The sequence below is a fragment of the Hyperolius riggenbachi genome, chromosome 3, assembly GCF_040937935.1.
Source record: "Hyperolius riggenbachi isolate aHypRig1 chromosome 3, aHypRig1.pri, whole genome shotgun sequence".
NCBI lineage: Eukaryota > Metazoa > Chordata > Amphibia > Anura > Hyperoliidae > Hyperolius > Hyperolius riggenbachi.
This window is the reverse complement of record NC_090648.1, coordinates 142,468,186-142,493,165: the sequence shown is the minus strand read 5'-3', so window position 1 is coordinate 142,493,165 and position 24,980 is coordinate 142,468,186. Positions and strand designations below refer to the sequence as shown.

The following is a 24,980-nucleotide window of genomic DNA, read 5'->3' as shown; positions in this document are numbered from 1 at the left end:
GGTTAGATTGGTCAGTGATTGGCCAATAAAAATTGCATGTGTATGCACCTTTGGATTTGGGTGCAACTCTCTATAATATAGAAAATCACCAGAGCCCAGCTGAAGCGCTATGACTGAACGCCAATATTTGACTACGCAGTAATTAAAATCAAATGCACGGTGCCCAAAGTGACATATAGCTGATAATCTCCATTAGACCTCTTTCAGACAGGTAGCTGACAAGAGATGAATTCACTGATTGTCACCTGCTCTACTGCACTGGCTGAGCACTTGCTAACAATCCGAGCATGGCCCCTGCCGTGCTCAATAGAGATGGGCCGAACCTCCGATTTTAGGTTCGCGAACCGGGTTCGCGAACTTCCGCGGAAGGTTCGGTTCGCGTTAAAGTTCGCGAACCGCAATAGACTTCAATGGGGATGCGAACTTTGAAAAAAAAAATAATTATGCTGGCCACAAAAGTGATGGAAAAGATGTTTCAAGGGGTCTAACACCTGGAGGGGGGCATGGCGGAGTGGGATACACGCCAAAAGTCCCCAGGAAAAATCTGGATTTGACGCAAAGCAGCGTTTTAAGGGCAGAAATCATATTGAATGCTAAATGACAGGCCTAAAGTGCTTTAAAACATCTTGCATGTGTATACATCAAACAGGGAGTGTAATTAAGGTACTGCTTCACACTGACACACCAAACTGTTCACTGAACAGAACAGGTATGCAGTGGCGGGTTCACTGAACAGAACAGGTATACAGTGGCGGGTTCACTGAACAGAACAGGTATGCAGTGGCGGGTTCACTGAACAGAACAGGTATACAGTGGCGGGTTCACTGAACAGAACAGGTATGCAGTGGCGGGTTCACTAAACAGGTATACAGTGGCGGGTCCACTGAACAGAACAGGTATGCAGTGGCGGGTCCACTGAACAGAACAGGTATGCAGTGGTGGGTTCACAGAACAGGTATGCAGTGGTGGGTTCAGAGAACAGGTATGCAGTGGCAGGATCACTGAACAGGTATGCAGTGGTGGGTGGGTTCACAGAACAGGTATGCAGTGGCAGGATCACTGAACAGGTATGCAGTGGTGGGTGGGTTCACAGAACAGGTATGCAGTGGCAGGATCACTGAACAGGTATGCAGTGGCAGGATCACTGAACAGGTATGCAGTGGTGGGTGGGTTCACAGAACAGGTATGCAGTGGCAGGATCACTGAACAGGTATGCAGTGGTGGGTGGGTTCACAGAACAGGTATGCAGTGGCAGGATCACTGAACAGGTATACAGTGGTGGGTGGGTTCACAGAACAGGTATGCAGTGGCAGGATCACTGAACAGGTATGCAGTGGTGGGTGGGTTCACAGAACAGGTATGCAGTGGCAGGATCACTGAACAGGTATGCAGCCAGGAAAAGCTAAGCCTAACTAATCTTTCCCTATGAGAGACAGACAGGCTGTCTGTCAGCAGCTCACCCTACTCTCTCTAATGCAGGCACACGAGTGGCCGTAATGGCCGCCGCTGCCTGCCTTATATAAGGGGGGTGGGGCTCCAGGGGCTAGTGTAGCCTAATTGGCTACACTGGGCCTGCTGACTGTGATGTAGAGGGTCAAAGTTGAACTTCATAGTGCATTGTGGGGCGAACCGAACTTCCGGAAACGTTCGCCTTCGGGAGGCGAACGCGAACCACCGAAGTTCGCCGGGAACCGTTTGCCGGCGAACCGTTCGGCCCATCTCTAGTGCTCAAATGTCAACAACATGTCGTGGTCCTCTGCCACCAATAAACGCCACTGCATATCAAGCGCTGACACGCGTGGTGTTATAAAAGCTGCAATTCGGCTGCATTTTTATTACACCTGAATTTCACTCTTGGGCGGCAGACAGGATGCTGAACTGTCCGACAAGTGCCCAGTTCAGCTGTCCATCCGAAAGAGGCCTTAGGTATGTAGTAGTTCCCAAATAAACATGACCTGCATGCAGAAATAAAGAACGTGTCCCCCATTTCTTACTGGCATATCCCAATACATCTTCACCTCAGGATTTACTTTTACAGTACTTAGAAAAAAGGTTAAAGTGGACCTGAGATGTTTAATAGTGGTGTATATATGCTTACCTGGATCTTCTTCCAGCCCTACGTTGAGCTCCCTCTCCAGCCCCTCTGTTATCTTATCCTCACTGGTAATCTGACAAGTCATTCTGTTCTGTGCATGTGCGGCCCGGCTGTGTGTGTGCCCCCGTGCCCGGGAGCATTGTACATCGTCACAGTATTACTACGCACTCAGGGGCAGAATGCTCCCAATTGTGGGAGTGTGACGCTTCCAGGCATCAGGGTGACTGAGCTGCGCATGCACCAAAAGCACGACAGGCCAGATTACCGGTGGTGTTAATGAGATAACAGAGAGGCTGGGGAGGAAGGTGAGGGAGCCCACATACCTCATGGGGCTGGTGGAAGCCCCCTGCAAGTATAAAAATACCACTATTAAAGTCAATAAAGTGTACCAGAGACAAACTAACATAAACGATTTATACATACCTGATCGTTCCCACGCCACCGTCCTCAGTCTTCTCCAGCTCCGGTACCAGGTACCCGAAACTTCGGTCAGTCGCAGCCCATCTAAGCATGCGCAGTGCGCTCCCACCATCATAGAAAAGTACTGCGCAGTACTATTCTCCGCCAGAGAAAGATGGAGGGAGCGCACTACGCATGCTCAGACAGGCTGCGACTGACCAAAGTTTCGGGTACCTGGTACCGGAGCTGGAGAAGACAGAGGAGAGTGGTGTGGGAGCGATCTGTGCGCATGGGGCTGGTGGAAGCCCCAGGTATGTATAACATCTTTTATTTTACTCTGTTTCTGGTTTTCTTTAACAATTAGCATAGAACAAGCAAGCATACAAGCATCTGCTGTGTGAACTCCCCATGTAATCCTGGTACTGGCCATAATTTGGGGTAGATAAGGCATCATCTGGTAAAGTCCAGCTTAATGTACTGCCTGGTTAGGGCTTACTTTCCTACACAGTGCGCACACACAGCATGCAGGACACTAGTGGCTGAGGCTGCTCTCTGCTTCTGTCCCTCCAGCTTTCTCCCTCCAGCGACAGCTCACCTCTCCCCCTCCAATTTCAGGCTCCTCTCCTCCCCATCCAGTGACAGGCTGGGCTTCTCACTCCTCATCTCCCCCTCCCTTCTCAGGCTGAGCAGGCTCCCTTATCTCCCGGCATTGTGATGAGCTTCGATCTTCAGCTTTTACACACAGTAGCTGCAGGGGCACGTGTGTTGTTGCCGCTGGCTTGTTTCCGCTTCCTTCCCCCTAGCTGTCGGCTCTTGCTAGCTTCACTTCTGCGCGCTGCGGTCAGGAGATTGGAGAATGAAGAGAGATGCCGGCCGGGCCCCACCCTCAAGGCTGCAGGAGGCGGGCCCGGTCGCACGTGCGACCCCTGCGACCTCGGGCCCTACGCCAGTGGTTATGACGCTGCAAGGAGAGACTATGGGCTTGATTCACAAAGACTTGCAAACTGTTTAGCACGGGTGTGCTAAACAGTTAGCACGTGAAATGCCGTTCGCGGACTTTTACGCGCGCAAAGTCTGCGATCGCGCGAATTGCGGCACTTTGCGCGCGCAAAAGTCCGCGAACAGCACTTCACGTGCTAACTGTTTAGCACACGCGTGCTAAACAGTTTGCACGGCTTTGTGAATAAAGCCCAATGTGTCTCTCATCCAGTGTGCAGGGAGGTGGGTGAGCAGCAAGGGGCGTGGCCAGGGAGAGAGCTACCCAATGGCAGCTCTGAAAACTGCAGGAATGCTCCTGGTGGGCGTTTTAAACAGGGAATCCTTCTCCCCTATGTTTATCTCCGAGATAGCGACAAATATTGTTGCTAATCTCTGGGGGCTATACGGTGGGGGGGGGGGGGCAGAGATTGGCGGTGTAAGGACACAGAGGCATGGCGTGAGGCAGAGAATATGCCTCTGTGTCCCATCTGCCCCCCCCCCCATGGAACCACCTCTGGTTCTCTTTAAGCCTCGTACACCTGCCTGACTCAAGCAGGCTGAGATGGCCAATAATGACCGCCTCAGACAATAATCAGGTGTGTGTACAGTGGCCCGTGACACAAAAGCAATTCGCCCAGCGGATCTACTCACCCTCATCGACGGTCAAATCCATTGTTCTCACTTCTACTCCGAACGCCCCCCCCCCCCACGCATAGCAACACAGCATGCCGTCATCTACATAGCTGACACGCATCTGTGCAACCCGGCCCAACAATGTCACCTGGTGTAAATGCACCTTTAGGGTTAGTTCAATGGGTACAGATTACCTCCAATGTTTATTCTTTCTAAACTTTCTTTTTCTTTTTTTCAATCTAACATTTAAAGGTTTAAAGATGTAACTATCTTTATGTCTACACAGCTCCCATACAGAGTAATAATGAACTATTGAACTTATTTTTTATCTGCTGTAAGGAATGTTTGCCATAGCCACACACTACTTTTATGATCTCTTTATTGGTTATCAGGAAGAGTTTCACTCCAGTCCTACTTAACTGCAGAGAGCCAGTACAGCACTGGACTATTAGCCTTACAATGGAGAAAGAGGGAACACAGGCATGGTCAAGGTAGGCTTGGTACAGTGTATACTATGATATTCTTATCATGCTACAGGTTCCTTCAGATATACTTTTATCACCATTCTCTCCAGTTTCGAAAAGCCTATGAACACTGTAAGAAGCCAAGGACATATTTTCTTGTCACAAGGCAGCTCTGTGGAAGGTCTCTAGAGACTGCGACATACAGCTAATACTTGCACTTGCATTTGTAGTAAATGATACCAGAGACAGTGATGATCTTCATAAATATGGAAGACCATAAGTGACTGGGAGTGGAATCTGTACACAATTATGCAAGCCTACAAGTTACATGACATGTCACAGCAAAATCGCCTCTGTAATATAGCTCTAAATGCACCAGTAACCAAAGCAAGTATATTGTATACTAATCTAACTTCATTAATGTGATTTCTGTTTGTGATAGTAGATACATAGCCGACAGACCTCCACTTTCACTTAAGATTGATGGGTTGGTTGCCCATTGGTTCAGACTGTTTATTCACCCAGAAAGAATAATCCGTATCGATTACACCATCAGTTCACGTGGATGATTGCATGTGTTTACTGGTCGTTGTTAGGTATCGCCCAATCAAATGAATGGGCAGCATCGGTACTGTCATTTCCTGCCATTTACCACCGCTTCTACGTGTCCCCCTGCGGGGATGAAAATGCAGATTGCTGCTGAGAGCTCTCAAAATGCACACTTGGAGAAATAAATTTAAACGAGATGCTGTGGGACGCCCGTCTGAACCCGGGCTTTTTAGACTGATGCTCAGGGTTTGGTGATGCAAGCCACACCACAGAGAAGGATCATATCTGATTACTATTATCCATACGACTTCCCTAACCCCAATGGGCCTGCCTGCCATTGGTGTCTTTTGTGTTGTAGAGACCATAGAGATCTCATGAATATGATATGGGAATATCCTATACTGAAAAGATTCTGGAAATCCATTCTTGAATTACTGGATAGTCTATATATTTAAACAGATGATTGTCAGGAGTTCTTTGATCTAAAACAGATGATTGTCAGGAGTTCTTTGATCTAAAACAGATGATTGTCAGGAGCTCTTTGAATAGGCCGCAACAAAACGGAACATCACCCTGCCGACAAAAAATATGTGGGACCTGCAGACACATTTACTCCACTGACAGGTTAACGATACCAGGTTCACAACAGGAGTACAGAGTACAAGGCACATTTTCCTGTGGTTCCACCAATCTGGTATATCTGATCATGTCTGCTAAATGCCCCAATGATATGTACGTGGGAGAAACTGGGCAAACTCTGCGCAAATGTATGAATGGACACAGGCACACTATTAACGATACCAAATCTGAACTCCCAGTTGCTACACACTTTCGGTCCAACGGACACAGCATGGATGATCTTCGTGTCACTGCCCTGAAGGGTGGCTTCAAAACGTCAAATGATCGATTAATAGCAGAAACAAAATTTATAAATTTGTTCAAAGCTGTGGAGAAGGGTTTGAATAAGGACAAAAACTTTTTATATTGGTATGAGGCTGATGATATTTGAACTTTCTCAGCCATTATAGCTGAACTTGTGAACTAAAGCCCAATCTAGAGGATATGATTCTTTATACGTTTTGATTACGAATCTATTTACGATCCGATTAAATCCGACGTGTCCGATCGGGATTCGATTCTGTGATGATCCGCTCAGCTGGCTGCACAATGTTTGTCCATCCTTCTAGTCTGTGGGCTGCAGGTCTCTGGAACAGAGACCTGTCTTTCCATTGCAAGTTTCTGGTCTGTTCTCTTGCTGGGGAATTTGCATACATTCGTTATGCAAATCCCCTACCTGCCTTCTTTGATGACTGGCACTATAAGAGCTTTATGTTTCCCAGAAGGCTTTGCTGGTCATTTCCTTTCCATGGTCTGTTCCGGATGGACACTGCTGGAGTGTCAGCCATTGCTATCTAGTATAGTTAATTCCTGGGGGTTGCTTTAGGCTCCCCTTCTAGCCCAGTCAGGTTGTATTATCTGTATTGCCTGTTCTGTCTTGTCTTGCCTCTTGCCATTGTCCTGTCCCTACTCTGGTCGACAGGAAATGGTTCTGATCTCTGTTCTTGGAGTATAGCTGGTGCAGCGGTTGCTACCAGCTATCTCTTCTGTTCTGTCTCCTGGGATCGCGCTAGCTACTTTTCGCTAGCGCTGGGGATCCTTCTGTTCTGTCTTCTGGGATCGTGCTAGCCACTTTTCGCTAGCGCTGGGGATCCTTCTGTTCTGCTACTCTGTACCTGGATCACGCTAGCCACTTTTCGCTAGTGCTGTGGATCCTATCTCTCGTTTGTCCCTGTTTTCGTTGGTGTCTGTCTTGTCCGCTACGCTCGCTGGAGGCTCGGTGAGGTAACCGTTAAGCAAGCGCTCGCGTCTTCTGTTTCATGTTTGTCTGTTAATGGTTAGTTAGGCGTGCTTGTCTCTATTGTGCTTATCACGTGGAGATCGCGCATAACCGCGTGCACTGTTGCGAATGAGTGCGGTGTTCGCGGTTAGCTAGCGTTTGTTGTTTTCCGTATCTCCTTATTGTATTATTTGCTGTGCCTTTGCTACCCTCATATTCTATTCTGATCTGCCTTGTGTCACGTCTGGCGATCGCACCTCTCGCGATCGCGTTCCTATTTCGTATCTGCTGTTGTGTGTGTGCGCGGTCGCGGGGTGGCGACTGGATTGGCGCACACACATACAACCTGTCCCTTTGCTCAATCTCATTCGCCTCTATTGCGATTGCGTTCTGCGCTTCGTACAATTCCTGTCTGGCACTTGTGGAGGTACAGAGGATTGGTTCCTCTGCACTCTCCAGCGCCATCTGCCGACAGGAATTTCCCTCTACAGGTGCGTAGCACCTTTTGCTGGGTGCCTGCAAATATACGCTTGTGGAGGATTTCCGCCGTGTCAGCGCACGCGTTGTGCGCTGATCACGGAGAAAGTTCCACAATCGTTACAGAATGACCAGCCTAACCCAAAACCCCAGTGTAGACGGAATTTCCGATTTGTACGATTTTGTCGAATATGGCTTTTGTACCTTTTAAGTGATTTAAAAAACTTGAACCTGAATTAGCAGACGAATTTTGAGTGTACGAAACTGTTAGCGAACCCTGAATTCCAATGCACCCCAGTGTCTACCTGGGCCCCCCAAATGGTTTACATTCTGTTGGGGGGCAAAATGTCAATGTGGGGTTATGATGTGTTACATCATACCACCCTGAGTCAAAGACCCCTGGAATTCTTGGCCTTTTTAATTCACAATTGGCTGAGATTACCTCAATTACCATACCCCCTTAATGAGTTGTTGTCAGCAGCTCAATCAGCTGTTCCATCTACTCTTTCATCCATAAAGCAGCCATCCAAAGCCTCTAAGTCTAAACGTAAAAGATCTAGGAAGGCTTCCCAGCGGAGAGATCCGTTGCCCATGGCAACCACAGATAGAGAGGTTATTTCTGTCAAGTCTGAAATGGGCAAAACCATGCAGTATGATAATGATGTTTATAATGCATCTGCTGATCAGTTTCCAGGTTTTTTGCCCCAATCCAAAGCTTATGTGGATCCTGCTATAGGTAGGATCGCACACTACATTAAGGGCCCGTTCAGATCAGAAATGCGGATGGCCATGCGTGCGGAACGCGTGCGGACCGCAACGCGTACGAACGCATGGCCATCCGCGTTTGTGTGCGTTGCGTGGCTGATCCCATCACTGAAAAGTGAATGGGACAGCCACGCGTTTTTGCAAAATCTGCGTGCAGCATGCGTTCCCGGACCGCACAGGTCCGGAACGCATGCAGTGTGAACATCAGACATTGCACTCTATGCAATGTCTGATGTCGTGCGTTTTGGCCACCTGCACGCGTTTCCAAAACGCGGCTGGAAACGCGTGCAGTGTGAACGGGCCCTAAAGCAGTTAAAAAATCTGTTCTTGTTCCTGAACTCCACCCCTATGGAGATTATCTGGATACTAGCCTGTTTGAACCCCCATTTGCTTCCTGGGATGTTGGGGCCTTGCTGGAGGAATTCGATTTTGATTGGAAAGCCTTTTGCGATTTTTACATCGCAAAAAGCGAAGATGTCTTGAATGCTTGTCTTGATTCTATGTACCTTCTGATTGATTCCGATGAATGTGACAAGGATGATGTGGATCTGGTGATCTATGTATGACAAACGATTTTGGATGAGTTGCACACACACCAACCAATTGATTCCAATAAAGAGACATCGTTGTCGGATGATTGTTCCTGCCTTTCTGGGGTAAAGCATGAGAGTCTTGACTTTGTGCAATCTGAAATGAATGAGTGTGCCGCTGTGGTTGATTCCTGTGCGAATCCTGAAGGATTCTCTCCTGACAGTGTGCAGTTTGAATCTGTGCGATTTGATGCCTGTTTCTTGGATGTTCCTGCAGATTGTGATCGGCATGAGTCTGCCGGTTTCCTCAAGGATGTGTGGGATCCTTTGTCATTTAGAGACAGATCTTTGAGATCTTCCGTCTGTGACCCTGCTATGGGGAAAAGTTCTCGACTATGCAGCATCAAAAGTAAAATTAATATGCCTAATAAAGTTTGTCCTGTTGATGTCACTATTTCTTCTGCAGATGAGTCTCTGTCTCACCCTGTTCATACCTGTAAGGGCCCGTTGCCTGGGGACAGTTGCTCCAGTGTTTCGGTCCTAGATGCCTTGCAGTCTGTTCCGCAGATCGCGGAGGTTTGCGCTATAGAAGCGTCAGTTTCAAAACCTAAAGTGAATTTTGATTCGCAGGTTTTGCGTTCTGATTCCTCGGATTCGACATTGTTAGCTGAATCTAAGAGTGAGACAGCGCTTCGGTTTTGCGAATCTGATGCTGAACCGTCTTTGCCTTATTCAGAGACGCTTTCTCTGAACCTGCCCTGTACCATGAATAAAAACATGTTTTCCTTTCACACTGACGTTTGTGAGCCCCTTTCTTGCTCTGAGGGAAGTTCTGACTCTCCACCCTGTACTCTGGATGAGTCAATATTGCCTTGTAGAATATCTCCTGCCCTGCCCCTAGAGGCTCGTCTAGGTATTGCTGCTATTTTTACCTGTTTTTCTGCAGTTTTGGAGTTGCAAGCTAGTTTGACTGCTACGCAGAATTCCGGGTGCAGTGAGATTGAAGTTAGGGAGTCAGTGTGTGTTCCAATAAATATTCCTGTACATTCCCCTCATGATGATGAGATCCAGTCTCAGTTTGTGGTGGAATCTTCCCTGGGACATCTGCCCTGTTCACAAAATAAAGTTCCAGTTTTGCCCTGTAACATGGATAGTACAGAATCCTTCTTAGAAAACTTGAAAAAAGATGTTCTGGAGGTCTCCGAATTCCTCCCAAAGGGTGCAGAACTTGTAGGAGATGTCTCCTGCCCCCCAAGTCCTTCTGAGGTGTTGCCCTCTTCCGTAGGCATTGCTGCCTTGCTGGCTACCTTTTCAGCTCTGGTGGAGCTTCAGTCAGGTGTAATCAATGATGATATGGCAGTTACAGAAAATTCTGAATTTGAGTTCGAGTCTTCTTTTGAAAGACCAGTACCTGTGACCTTTACTCGTGATGATTTTCTGCCCGGTACTGGTTTTGGTCTTGTCGTGTCGGACTCTGAGGTTGGCAGTTCCCCGACATGTCCTGAGGTTTCTCCTGTACTAGTGTACCCCGATGTGCTCTGTGACCCAGAAAGCCCAAGTGTGCCTTGGTTACCAGCGTACTCAGATGCTTCCTCAGTGGAGACATGTTCCGATATAGCCTGCCTGCTTGCATGCCCAGAAGTGGTCCCTGAAAGTCCTGATCTTGATGGGTGTCCTGCTAATTTTGAGTCTGGAATGATCATAGGTTCCATAGGGGTTCTTGGTGGTTCTCCATGTGAGCCTGGTGAGCGTTCTGGCTTCTTGGGATCTCTGCGGAGCTTCAAGGCGTTCTGGGAGATTCCGGGAAAGGTTTTGCTTGGTGCCCTGAATACGATCAGCAATGGCTTTGGTGTTGTAAGGGACACTTCGAACAGGTATTGCGGCAGGTTTGGTATTCTTGGACGCTCCTTGGAAGGTGGTGGGTATTGTCTGGAGGGTGTCGATGGCTTCTTCTCTGGTGTCCACAGTCCTGATGGGTGTTACGCTGAGACTTGTAGTGCTGATGGGCATGTTTCGGTGGCTTCTGCTTCCGATGAGGTCGGTTTCGGATGGACTGACTCTGGAATTGGGCCTTGTCGGGCTGCCCCGACCTTCATGAGTCTTCAGTTAGAGTTTTGTGATGATACCAGTTTTGAGGGATGTCTGGAATCCATCCCTAGAGGGGGGGGGGGGGTACTGTGATGATCCGCTCAGCGGGCTGCACAGGCAGACAGCTGTTTGTCCATTCTTCTAGTCTGTGGGCTGCAGGTCTCTGGAACAGAGACCTGTCTTTCCATTGCAAGTTTCTGGTCTGTTCTCTTGCTGGGGATTTTGCATACATTCGTTATGCAAATCCCCTACCTGCCTTCTTTGATGACTGGCACTATAAGAGCTTTATGTTTCCCAGAAGGCTTTGCTGGTCATTTCCTTTCCATGGTCTGTTCCGGATGGACACTGCTGGAGTGTCAGCCTATCTAGTATAGTTAATTCCTGGGGGTTGCTTTAGGCTCCCCTTCTAGCCCAGTCAGGTTGTATTATCTGTATTGCCTGTTCTGTCTTGTCTTGCCTGTTGCCATTGTCCTGTCCCTACTGTGGTCGACAGGAAAAGGTTCTGATCTCTGTTCTTGGAGTATAGCTGGTGCAGCGGTTGCTACCAGCTATCTCTTCTGTTCTGTCTCCTGGGATCGCGCTAGCTACTTTTCGCTAGCGCTGGGGATCCTTCTGTTCTGTCTTCTGGGATCGTGCTAGCCACTTTTCGCTAGCGCTGGGGATCCTTCTGTTCTGCTACTCTGTACCTGGATCACGCTAGCCACTTTTCGCTAGTGCTGTGGATCCTATCTCTCGTTTGTCCCTGTTTTCGTGTGTCTGTCTTGTCCGCTACGCTTGCTGGAGGCTCGGTGAGGTAACCGTTAAGCAAGCGCTCGCGTCTTCTGTTTCATGTTTGTCTGTTAATGGTTAGTTAGGCGTGCTTGTCTCTATTGTGCTTATCACGTGGAGATCGCGCATAACCGCGTGCACTGTTGCGAATGAGTGCGGTGTTCGCGGTTAGCTAGCGTTTGTTGTTTTCCGTATCTCCTTATTGTATTATTTGCTGTGCCTTTGCTACCCTCATATTCTATTCTGATCTGCCTTGTGTCACGTCTGGCGATCGCACCTCTCGCGATCGCGTTCCTATTTCGTATCTGCTGTTGTGTGTGTGCGCGGTCGCGGGGTGGCGACTGGATTGGCGCACACACATACAACCTGTCCCTTTGCTCAATCTCATTCGCAATCGCCTCTCTTGCGATTGCGTTCTGCGCTTCGTACAATTCCTGTCTGGCACTTGTGGAGGTACAGAGGATTGGTTCCTCTGCACTCCCCAGCGCCATCTGCCGACAGGAATTTCCCTCTACAGGTGCGTAGCACCTTTTGCTGGGTGCCTGCAAATATACGCTTGTGGAGGATTTCCGCTGTGTCAGCGCACGCGTTGTGCGCTGATCACGGAGAAAGTTCCACAATTGTTACAGATTCGATTCAATTCGATTTGCCATTGTTTTGCAATGGCAAATCGAATTGAATCGAATCCCGATCGGACATGTTGGATTTAATTGGATCGTAAATAGAATCATAATCCAATCGTATAAAGAATCGTATCATGTAGATTAGGCTTAAGAATTTACGATACCTCTGGGTAAACTTGTGAACTAAGAATTTACGATACCTCTGGGTCAATCCTGATCCCAGGTCTGTGAGCATGGAGTAAACAAGGATCCTTATCTCAGCTAACAACCTCTAACCCCATTTAGAAGTTCTGTTTGAATTAAGGCATCTTAATGATATGTATTTATGCTTGAAAAAAATATCTGTTTTCCCTTTTGATGTTGCATGTATATAGCTGTCTGTACCACCAGCTTCCAAGCAAACAGGATTGAAGCCTGACGAAGGCTGCAAGGCCGAAAGCTTGCTTATTTTTATTCATTTTTAGTTAGCCAATAAATGGTATCATCCTGATTTAAAACGTCTTGCTATATATTTAATAGAACTGAAGTTACATGTATTTTATATTATGTAGATAAGTTGTCTTGTGATAACTATTCCAAAGTCACATTAACAAGATGTCTAGCTTTGATGAGAAAACTAATTATACATTGAAAAGATGAAGTTGCTACTCCTATTAAAGCTTTTGTTGGACTTATAAGCAGTTTTGTGAAACTGGATAAATGTATTTATGCACACAAATCAATGGGAGGAGCTGTGACTCCCTGGCTAGACACCCCAGTGGTCGCTGACCTAGATTAGGCCAGGAGCAGATTGGGGTCATGATAATGTTGGCTGGTTGCTTGCGTCGTCCTGTTTGGGTCTCAGCTGATCTGTGTTTCGTCCTTCGCCTGGATCATTGTTTGTTGCAATCTCTCTGCATTTTTCCTCTTTAAATAATTTAATACTGGGAACAAATAGATAATACAATATGATCCCCTCCCCCTTTTACCTACTGTAGACCCTGATTTCTTCTGACATTCTAAATACTACTCAAGTTTCTTGTAATTTTGGATGTGGTATTGTTGTTTGATTTGGCAATAAAACAGTTGATATATATATATATAAAAAAAAAACAACAACAATGCTAAGAAACAAATAAAAAGTTAATTCATCTTTTTTTGACATGGATAAAACTCCAATTTCCTGTTAAGGTAGATGAATGCTGCACTACAGAGCCATGGAGGTGGCCATCTATATAAAATTGGTTTTCTACCTGTGATGCTGACCTCTAAGCTAGAATATTTTCTGAATCCGTAACCTGGCTAAAGTATGAAGAAGGTTATTTTGTCTGCATCTGATTATGGGGGGGGGGGGGGGGGGGGATGGTTGTTATGGGCATAAGATAGAACTGCCTAAATTACACAGGTTTAACCCTAACCCTCTAAACCTCACTAAACTTCACACCTATGGTAATGGGATATAAGTAAGTATCATTGCTTTAAAGGGAAGGTCCAAGAAAAATAAAAAAATGAGTGTCACTTACCTGGGGCTTCTACCAGCCCCATGCAGCCATCCTGTGCCCTTGTTACTCACTGCTGCTCCAGTCCCCCGCTGGCAGCTTCACGACCTGGGAGGTCGGCGGGCCACATTGCGTACATTTTTACGCATTCCCACTAGTGCAGGAACATTAACACATACATTTTTACGCATTACTAGTTCAATGCGTAAAAATGTATGTGTTAATGTTCCTGCACTAGCGGGAATGCGTAAAAATGTACGCAATGCGGCCCGCCGACCTCCGAGGTCGGCAAGCTGCCAGCGGGAGACTGGAGCAGCAGTGAGTGACTACGAGGGCACAGGATGGCTGCATGGGGCTGGTAGAAGCCCCAGGTAAGTGAAACTCATTTTTTTATTTTGCTTGAACCTTCCCTTTAATGCACAGCTGCTCTTAAAGCGGAAGTGTCACCATACAAATCAAATTTCAACAGCAACTGGTCTGAGTGTATTAAGTGATAAAAATGCTAATCCTCCTTTAAAAACTTTCGAAACTTCTTCTGTTGTTATGATTTGGAGTTATCACATACTTAAAGTGAACCTCCGGACTAAAAATCTACTCAGCAGAACTGAAAAGGCTTGGTGTTTCTTTAACAGTTTCACAGCATCAGAACTTTGTTTTTCTTACCAAAGCCTAATTCTTAGCTGCATTTTTAGCTAAGCTCCACCCATCAAAGAAAACTGCCCAGGCTTTTTTTTCCCTGATGCTGTGCAAAGCATGATGGGATTTCCTATGTTGTTATTCACATTGCCTAGCAACTGGGAGGGGTGATCAACATACAGGACAGTTGGAACTGTGTCTCATGCTCCCTGTCACCTCCTTTCAACCAAAAAGATGGCTGCCTTCATGAAATCAAACATTTGCCTGTTCTTTTAAAACAGGGTGGGTAAGGTCCCAGATGGATAAAGCCATCAAGAGGAGGGCAAGTGTGATAGCAGAGGCAACCCTGAAGCAACAAGACACTGCACATGTAAAGCAAGTGTGCAGATATGATAAATTACAGCCAAATATTAATGATATACAAATAATGCCAATAATAAGAAGATATCCGTGAGTAGGTAGATATCAATGTCATGCAAAGTGCTTACTTCATTCAAACTTCTGCCCTCTAGCAGCAGAAGTTTGGGCGCCACCCTCCCTGTATAAATAGCGGCAATACTGTGAGATTTGGGTGCACGCAGCGCCTGATAAATAGTGGGCCACTGCCATGCAAAATATGGATACAAATAACAGGCGCTGGCTGCTATATGTACTGGAACCTATAGCGGCACCTGAAAATGTTCATCTTTGTGTCAGATTGTTGGGGAAGGGGGGGGGGGGGGGGAATTGGTGTAGGTGAAAGTTAGCCATGCGGGTGGTTAAAGGAAAGGGGAACATTTGACGGGTGGGAAATCTAAAGTGAAAAAAAAACCTGTTTAACCTACCTGGGGCTTCTTACAGCCCCCTGGAGTCATCCTGTGTCTGCGCACTCCTTCTGAGTCCCACAGGCCAGCTGCTGTTATCCAGGGGTCTAGTCCTGGAAAAAGAGGTGAGTGGACTCACCCTAAAAACCAAAAAATGGCCGTGGTTAAGCATAGTGTGGGCGTGGTCATGGGTGGGGCCAAATATACATAGCCTTGCAGTGGTATAAAAGGTCTGCCAGGGGAAGTTTGAGCTCTGTCGTAGTGTATCCCCAAAAGGAAGATGTAATCTTACAGCATTTCACCAAAAATACACATAATCTGGCAGAGGTTCCTCCAAAATACAGATAATATGGCAGTGGTTCCTCCAAAATAGACAATCTGGCAGCGGCAGTTCCCCCAACATACACATAATCTGGAAACAGTTCCCCAAAATACGTGAAACCTGGCAGTGGATCACCCAAAATACACGTAACACCCAAAATACATGTAATCTGGCAGCAGTGGTCCCCCAACATACACAATCTGGCAGCGGTTCCCCAAAATACACGTAATCTGGCGTCAACGGTTCCCCAAAAATACAGATCTGACAGCAGTTCCCCCAAAATAGGTACCCCCAGTATAGCTAGCCAGGTCTATAAGTGTCCCCAGTATAAGTAGCCATGTGTATAGTTGTCCCCAGAATAGGTGACCAGGTGTAGAGATGCCACCAGAATAGGTAGCCAGGTGTATATATATTCCCAGAATAGGTGGCCAGGTATATAGATATTCCCAGAATAGGTGGCCAGGTGTATAGACGTCCCCAGAATAGGTAGCCAGGTCTATAGGTGTCCCCAGTATAGCCAGGTGTCCCCAGTATGTGTAACTAGGTGTTCAGGTGTCCCCAGTATAGCCAGGTATATAGGTGTCCGCAGTATATGTAGCAAGGTGTATAGGTGTCCCCAGTATATGTAGCCAGGTATATAGGTGTCCCCAGTATATGTAGCCAGGTGTATGGGTGCCCCTAGTATAGCCAGGTGTATATGTGCCCAGTATATGTAGCTAAGTGTATAGGTGTCCTCAGTATATGTAGCCAGGTGTATAGGTGTCCCCAGTATATGTAGCCAGGTGTATAGGTGCCCCCAGTATAGCCAGGTGTATATGTGCCCAGTATATGTAGCCAGGTGTATAGGTGTCCCAGTATATATAGCCAGGTGTATATGTGCCCAGTATATGTAGCCAGGTGTATAGGTGTCCCCAGTACATGTAGCCAGGTGTATAGGTGTCCCCAGTATAGCCAGTCTATAGGCGTCCCCAGAATAGGTAGCCAGGTGTCCCCACAGCAGGAAGGGAAGCAGCGCAGTTGAGAGGAGCGTTGTGCAGAGCAGTGGGGAAGGGCGGACGTCCCCACCTTTCCCTCACTTTGGGGCTCCTCTTCCTGGCTCTCCCCTCCAGAACATTTGCGGCGGTGACTGGCAGCGGGCATCAGTGGGCGGGACTTACCTCCTCCTCGTTCCGGTGAGTTGAAGCTGTGCGTGCAGCATTCTGGTCTAGTCAACACCAGAGCAGCGGCACGCACAGTTTCAACTCGCCGGAACAGTAGGAGGTAAGTCCCGCCCACTGATGCCCGCTGCCAGCCACCGGCGCAAATGTTCTGGAGGGGAGAGCCAGGAGGAGGAGCTCTGCACAACGCTCCTCTCCACTGCGCTGCTCCCCTCCATATATGCTAGGGTGGACGACGTCCACTCTCCAAAAAAAGTAGGTGGACGTCGTCCACCCGCGTTTACGCAGGACTCGACCCCTGCTGTTATCCCTCCAAAGCTTGCCAGCCAGCTGCCTGCTGACCGCATTCCCACCACCAGGGGGGTTCTGCGCATGTACAGTAAGCAAAAATCCCTACTGCGCATGCACAGACCACTCCCGGCAGTGAGAGCGCGATCAGGGTGCATGCGGCTCGGGCCACACATGTGCAGTAGCCTCCGGCTGGCCGTGACCCCCACAGAATAAAGGTGGTGAAAAAACAATATTGTACTATCGGCTATTTCTTGGCATCTCTATTTCTAGTAGTCTTATAACTATCCTCTCTTCACCCACAACACTAATAGGTATCCATTATCCATATCCCTAAAGGTGGTCATTCAATTACTTCTAAAAAAAAAATCAGAATTTTTTTTATCATGGCTAATAAAAACATTTTTATAATGAAAATAGGGAAAAGCAAACATTTTGGTTGAATTGTGTATGGTCACCTTTGAGAAGAACGTGTTACAGCATTAATCATTAACACTATGTTTTTTAAATTCAATAGATTAAAATAACTACTGTGCCCAAAGTTATCATTAACACCCATATACTACCCTTTCTTCTGTACAAATACATTCTTTTTTCCCTATATTTTAACAATGTAATGATTGGGCAGCTTTCTGCAATTACATTACTGAAACAATCCATTGCAGCTCTTAGTGTATGGCATTTGTTGCCCAGAAGTGATGAATGGTACACTGTATCTTCATCCAGCCATGAGACTGACAGAGTTTCAACCTTGTATATTGCTTCTTAGACCAATGGTGCATGAACTGACATACAACAGAGAAGCAATAACAGCCGTGCTGGAAAGCAAAGTCTAGCCCATGAGAGGCACAGACAGGGCCTTCTGCAAATGGACAGTCCATAGATTTGACTTAAACGTACTCTTAGCGATTTCTTGTAGTCCTAAAAAGGGTTAATTTCCAATTATAAATACGAGCTTCAATCATTTAAAGTAAACCAGCCATGAAAGAAACATCAGTGCTGTTTTTGCTGACTTTTTGGTAAGTTGCTATTTGCTAATTTCCTGGTCTTCAGGGGTGCCGCTAGACCCAGGCAAACCAAGCGGTTGCTTGGGGCCGCACCCATAACAGGGGCCACCAATGGTACTGGGGATGCCGTCTGTGACATGTATGGCCACCACTGCCTCCCCCTCATTCACACAGACCTCAGATCAGTGGAAATGTGAACAGAGGGGAGAGCTGCGCAGTGAGAACACTTCGGATGCAGAAGTGACATCATTGCCCACTTCCTGCATTTGAAATGTACGACATGGTTACTCTGCGCTACTCTTCTCTGCAAGCCGCTGCTGATCTGCAGATCTATAACTTGTCAGGATAAGGAGACGGCAGGAAGCTACATACCCCCACTCACACCAATGCAGTATATGGGGGGGGGGGGACATCTGACTGGAGGGAGGGCCACAAATTATCTGCTACTTTGGGCCACAAAAAACCTTGGCAGCACTCCTGGTTGTTGCACATTTCCATGGGAATAGTGCGTGGTTGCCATGTTTTTAGTGTCATTCTGATGTTCCAGCTATAGAATACTGTAGGCAAACTAAATTAAAACTGAATATCGATTTCTAAAGCCTACTTGTTACAATTACTTTACTACCTTATTGAGTCACTGGCCTGGAAAAGTGATTCAGGTCAAAATGAATGACCTCACTGGTTTGCAGGCTTTTTTCAGCCCAATGATGTATCTACATATTACAACCCAAAAACTCATCGGTGAAGTTTGTCCAGAGAGGAAAGAGGCATGTGAGTAATCTAACTGATGGCTAGGCAAAATACTATGCATACTTACCACCTCTGCAGCGCTCCCTGCTGGCATTAACAAGCATGTCTAAATTTTCAATCCAGGAAGTCCAGACAATAGTTGGCAGAGAGGTGTCAAAGCTAGGTAACATGAAGCCTTACCACCAGTTTCATGTGGAGCAATCCAATGCATGCACGAGTGTTTTTGCTTCTGGTATGTATTTTTGAATCTCTGGTAGGGATCTTGAGTGTAGTATTTGAATTGTATACCGGATTATATAGAGCTTTTGCTATGCATCATATCATACTAAATCAGTCCTATGTTGCTGCACGTAAATGGGTTTCTTTTTTTTTATTGCTGTCCTTAAGGGTTATTTCTGGGCATAGGCCAGCTAGGCCTGTGACTTGAGTATCACCTAGTAGCAATGATGTGCACTGCACTCTTTCTTTGTGAAACTGTTGGTGCTTGCATAAAGAACAGGACCTGAACAGGACAGAAGAGGGAGCAGACAGCACATTCTGCTCCCTTTTTTATACACTTGCACACTACAGGAGCACCTCACTATAAATATTCGTCTGCTGGCTGCATAGTCTTGAAGGCTTCTGGTAGCTATGAGGAAGCTAGAGGTGAGGGCAAAGTGTGTCCAGAAAACAGACCACATTCTGAGCTGGCAGTGGCAGGTGAGGTGAAACTGGTTCTGGGGCTGTGTGAGTGTATCATGTGAATCCAGTCAGAATTTTATGTAATCAATCCCTGGAATGCACCTGTAGCTGGCTGCATTTAGACATTCAGATGAATTCCCTTAAAAGATCTGGGCATACTTACATATATTGCTCTATGGTCTTAGAAGCAGAGCAGAGGTTTGTAAAACTGGGTATTATGTGGCTGACAAGAACTAGGCTTGTTTGGTCCAATAGTCAGGAATAAAAATGTCAGTCAGTGGCAGGATACAGCTAGGACTTTGTATTTGGTTTATTTGAAGCACTGCACAGCACCTAGTAAATTCAGCAAATAGCAGCAATAAACACGCCACTGTTTGAAATAATCCACTGGACTGGTCTGAAAGCCTTAAGGCAGATGCTCACCTCAGGGAGCAAAGCACTTGCTACTTATTCCCATCTTATATTTGATCTGCATTTATAGCAGTGTTTGCTACTTAAAGGGCCAGCACCACTAGTGATGGAAATTAACCTCCTTGCCGGTCTAATTCCCCCGGGAAGGAGGCAGCGCAGCACTTTTTTTAAATTTTTTTTTTTTAAATCATGTAGCGAGCCTAGGGATCGCTACATGATAGCCGCTGAGCAGCGGCAGCTCCGCAGCCACTCCGATCGCTTCCGGTGATCAGAGTAAGCAGGAAATCCCATTCAGAACGGGATTTCCTGCTGGGCTTCCCCGGTCGCCATGGCAACGGGGCGGGATGACGTCACCAACGTCATCGACGTCGGGACGTCATAGGGAATCCCGGGCCACCCCTCAGTGCTGACTGGCCCTGATTGGCCAGGCTGCGCAAGGGGTCTGGGGGGGGCGGCGTGATGTTGCGGATAGCGGCGGATCGGCGGTGAGCGGCGGCGATCGGATGTTACAAGCAGCTAGCAAAGTGCTAGCTGCTTGTAACAAAAAAAAAATTATGCAAATCGGCCCAGCGGGGCCTGAGAAATCCTCCTGCGCAGGTTACCCCGAACTGAGTTCGGGATAACCGGCAAGGAGGTTAAGGAATTGGTTGAAGTGCAACTAAACTCTGAACTTCCTCTCTGCTCTAAAAGATTAGCCACTGCATGGTAACCCTAACGGAAAAAAATGCCTTAATTACAGTTTATTGTATTTGTAAGAAAAATCCTGAGGCAGGGGTCACACTTTTTTTTCTGCAGGCATTTTCTGCACACCATGGCCCATATACAATTAGCTTTTTTTCCTGACTTTTTTCCTAGGTGATATTTTCACAACTTGTCAATGAAATGCCTTTTAAACCTCAAGCAAGCAAGAGAATGCTCAAAATAATTACGATAGTACTTTATCACTACTTTTTGGTGCTTTTTCAACTGCAAAGTGCTGAAAAATTATTTTAAAAAAAGATGAAAAATTATCCCTGCAAATATGGAGAGGAAAAAGCACTTGCACAAAATGCTGTGCCCATCTCCTTCTTCTCTTCTGATTGAAAAATTATCTACTAGGAGAAAACTCAGGAGAAAAAGAGAATGGCCCCATGTGTGTTTGTATGCAGAAAAACATGCATGTTTTTTTTCACCGAATCAAATGTAATTGATAGAGAAAATGCACACACTGTGCAGAATTATCCTGTAGGATGTCATTTTTTTCTGCCTGCAAAAAAAAAGCATTCAAAGCATTCAAGTGTGAACAAGCCTATTTCTGTGCGCAAAACACACACGAAAATAGACGTGTGACCCCAGCCTGAAGTTTTAACTTGGTTTCCCTTGTGCAGGCACCATTGAAAGGGTTAGGCCTCAATGTTTACTATATGGAGAGCTGCCTTGGCAGGTCAGGCAGTAGCGTATAAGAACTAATTAGACATTTGAACTGGCTAAACAAACACAGAGAAGGGAACTTATTCAGCAACTATAAGTAGAATAAAAACTTTTCATTGTGAGCTGTGCAAGAGTTTTGAACCGCTTTAAGCAGTTGATGATATTGTTGAATGAAGCACAGGAGCAAGCAGATACCCAGCATTGGGACATAATAAATGCTGTGCAGAGGAAGATAAAGGTAGTTGCACAAACAAACAGATAAATGCTTTGCAGGAGCAACTGCAAGTGCTATCTGAAAAGCTGGTAAGGACTGGGAGGCGTTAAAGGCAACTCAGCATGCATTTACTAAAGTGTATAAACAAACCTCCCTCTAGGTTTGTAAATAGCAGTGTGGGATTTTGGGAGGGGGTGGGGTGACAAGCATGACTTACCTTCAGGGGGCTGCTCCCTAGCCACCTCATCTGTATGCGCACTGCCATCACAGCTTGAGCCGTTTCAAGTTTGCAGGGTGGTATCGTGCTGGTACAGTGCCACTGTTGTTGTCCCAAAGCCAGATGGTAGTTCAAAGTTTTGTAAGGACTCTAGGAATTTACAGTGACAAAATCTGACACCTTGTTAGATGAGTTTACAGACTGGGAACAGGCGATTCTCTGATGAATTTGGACTTGACTGGGCTGACACCCCTGGCTGAAAGTTAGATCCAATATAAGGTGCTGGCTTTAGGGCCCTTTTACACTGAGGTGGTGGGGTAAATTTACCGCACCCCACTATCTATAGGGGGTTCACACTCCCCATGTTGCGGTACGCTGTGCCAGAAGTGCCCTACCTAAAGCTATTCAAAACCTACATTACCGCATGGCTCCTTAGGTGACCTGTGGTGATCTGCATCGAATCGGAAGTCATGTAACTCTATGGTTACGCGCGTACATTTAAAAAACCTGCCACAGTTATCAGCGTCACACATGCGCAGAATCTTACTTTAGAACTGTACAGAAAATAATGCTGTATGTGAAGACAATCGACTTAAAACGATTTTTTGATCTATTGTTTGAAGAATCTTATTGATCAAATCGAACCATTTATATAGGAACAATTGACACTTGACTTTCAAGGTAAGTGTTATGGTTTGTTTCTGTGTAGGTTAGCTTAAGTAGGGCACTAAGCAGGGGAATAACACTTAGGCACTAGATGGTGAGGTTAAGCTTGGATAACAGGCAGGGAGTGTTAAGCTGCACAATAAAGAAGGAAGGGGTTATGGTTAAGCAGCAAGAAGGGGTAGAGTAGGTTAGGCATCAGTATGAGATGATGCCACTTGAGGTAGGACAGTTCAGTGAGTTAGGCTAGGTCATTTGAATGCTGGCACATATAACTTTGACATGTGTTGAATTTGGAGACTAGTATCAGGGACTTAGAGTTTCCCATGTCAATTCCCTGTCTGCCTGAAGCAATATATTGTTGCCTTTTAAGATGATCACTGTACAGGCATGCTGTTCATCTCACAGGTGAGCAGTGTATAGTACTCTATAGAGAGGCAAGGGGGCGACACACTAAAAACTCCAAGCTGCAGGAAAACTCATCAGAAGTTCCTACATTGGAGTTCCTGCATTGAAGTTCCTGCATGCAGAAACAGAAAGATTCATTCACTTTTGGTGCAGACACTGAGGTAACTGAAGTTACTATGCAACACCACCTGACGTCTTTGGCCCAATCCCCTCCTCACTGCTACATTCAAAACCCCCAACAGCCTCCAGCCACAATACCCCCAGGATGCAGGTTCGAAGAACACACAAGGGTCACGGGTAGAGATGGTTAATGAGATGCAAATAATTTTGAGTTTATGCAACCTGATGCAAATCTTGTATGCAAATGTACGCAGCCTGAGGGTAGGAACACACAAGTCAGAATATGCGTTTTTCACTATGTGCTATGGAAAATGCATATGCAATTCTGCCCAGTGTGTTCCTACCCAGATCGTGAACCGATCAATTCCTGCCGAGGTAAAATTAGATTGGTCCACTTTCAAGCTGCATAAATTTGCATAATGATGCATCAACTTGAAATAATTTGCATTTCATTGACCATCCCGAGACAAAGTAGGGGTTGCTGTGATGATGCACAGCTCACTTCTTCCAAGTCTTAAAGAGAGCCCGAGGTGGGCTCATAAAATAAAATAAAAATATATGCTACCTGATCCTGGGGGCTGAGCGGATCAGGTAGCTGCCAAAACCGCCGCTCTCCGTCGCTCCTGTGGGCAGCACTGACCCACTTTAACTTTCGTGACCTCTGGGTCATGATGCTGAAAGGAGAGATTTATTCTCTCTGACAGCATGCAGGGAGGCGGGGGAGTGGCAAGGGGCGTGGCCAGGGAGCTCTGGAAACCCTGCAGGAATGCCCCTAGCGGGCGTTATGTACAGGGAATCCCTCTCCTCTGTTTACCCTCCGAGATAGCGACAAATATTGTTACTAATTTCGGGGGGCAGAGGGTGGCGGTGTGAGGACACAGAGGCATGTCAGGAGGCAGAGAACATACCTCTGTTCAATCTTCTCCCTCACCGGACTGCCTCGGGTTCTCTTTAGGTGCCTATACACGGTACAATCAAATAGTAAGATTTATTTTTATTTATTTGACTAAAAGGATGGAATAGAGAGGAAATGAAAAAGATTTTTTTTGATCGATTATTCATTTTTTTTTTTTTTAAATCTGATCAGATGTGTTGGAAAAATTAGGTTGATTGCTTTAAAAATTGAATGGTGGTTTGATAAAATAACCTAATAGATAAAAAAAAAAACATTTGTGTATGGCCACCTTTAGGCTCCTTTCACACTACCTCCATAGCAGTGCGGCACAACGGACAATATCATTTCTTTGAAATGCGATGCAGTTATTTTTCAGTGGCGCTTTCACACTGGCATGTTTGCGGTGCAACGCATTACCCACTGCATGCAATGGATTACCAAAGAACACGTGCGCTTCTGGGTGCCTTGCACGGCCTTGCACGCATTAGCCTATGATATGCTACACTGCATGTATCATCCAATCAAAAATGTGTGGTGCAACTTTTGATTTTCCTGATTTGTTGCAATCCTATTTTTCTGGATGTGCAACTAACAAATATAGTGCAAATGTAGCCTTAGGTGCTAAATCCTATTACTTCTACATGAACACGACCCAAGTCTGTTTTTCTATACCCAGCGTCTGTAGTGCCTCAGGACAGAAACAATAAACCCCATTAATACTGGGCATGCAGAGCACATTACCCCCGCCCCCAGTTAAGTCAGATTGTCCTTGTGTAGCTGCTGGAGTGTCATTCTTGTGAAACCTGCAGCTGCTGGAGGATGCCTGGCTCGCCCCTACCCCCAGTAGCCCCGGTACTGGTAGCTTAGCTGTGGCAGGGAGGAACAGCCAGCCTCTATAGAGTGGAGCAGCGTGTCTATAGCAGTACAGCACATCCGTCCTGCAAGCAAGGCACAGTGCAGTTAATAGCTTATTCAGCAGCCTGACCTGTGATCAATGATCCAGGCTGCGCATTGGAAGCACGGCAGCCGGGGATCTCGCACCCTCCGAGTGAGCAGCCGGGAGGACTGGGATTATTGAGTCATCACCGGGAGGAGGGGACGTGTCCCTGCCTGGACCAGCAGCGCCGGGTACACGTGGAGAGCAGCCTGGGGCTGGAGAGGGGAGGGGGGAGAGGGGTGTCGGTGCTCATCCTCCACACACAATGACTGACAGCAGAGCAGAAGACAGGAGACCTCTCTGATCAGCACCCTTCTGGCTGGACAGCTCCCCACTGGCTGGACTGCTCGGCAAGAGGTAAGGCTGGGGGGTGATGC

At 46.6% G+C, this 24,980-nt stretch overlaps 1 protein-coding gene across 1 annotated transcript in view; it reads left to right on the top strand.

Moving 5' to 3' along the window:
* The first annotated feature begins 24,479 nt into the window (after positions 1-24,479).
* MEGF11 (multiple EGF like domains 11) overlaps positions 24,480-24,980 on the top strand; it is a 714,010-nt gene continuing 713,509 nt past the window's right edge. Inside the window, exon 1 of the mRNA XM_068273562.1 lies at positions 24,480-24,960. The gene's annotated coding sequence lies outside the window, so the exon portion shown is untranslated. The remainder of the gene's footprint in view (positions 24,961-24,980) is intronic.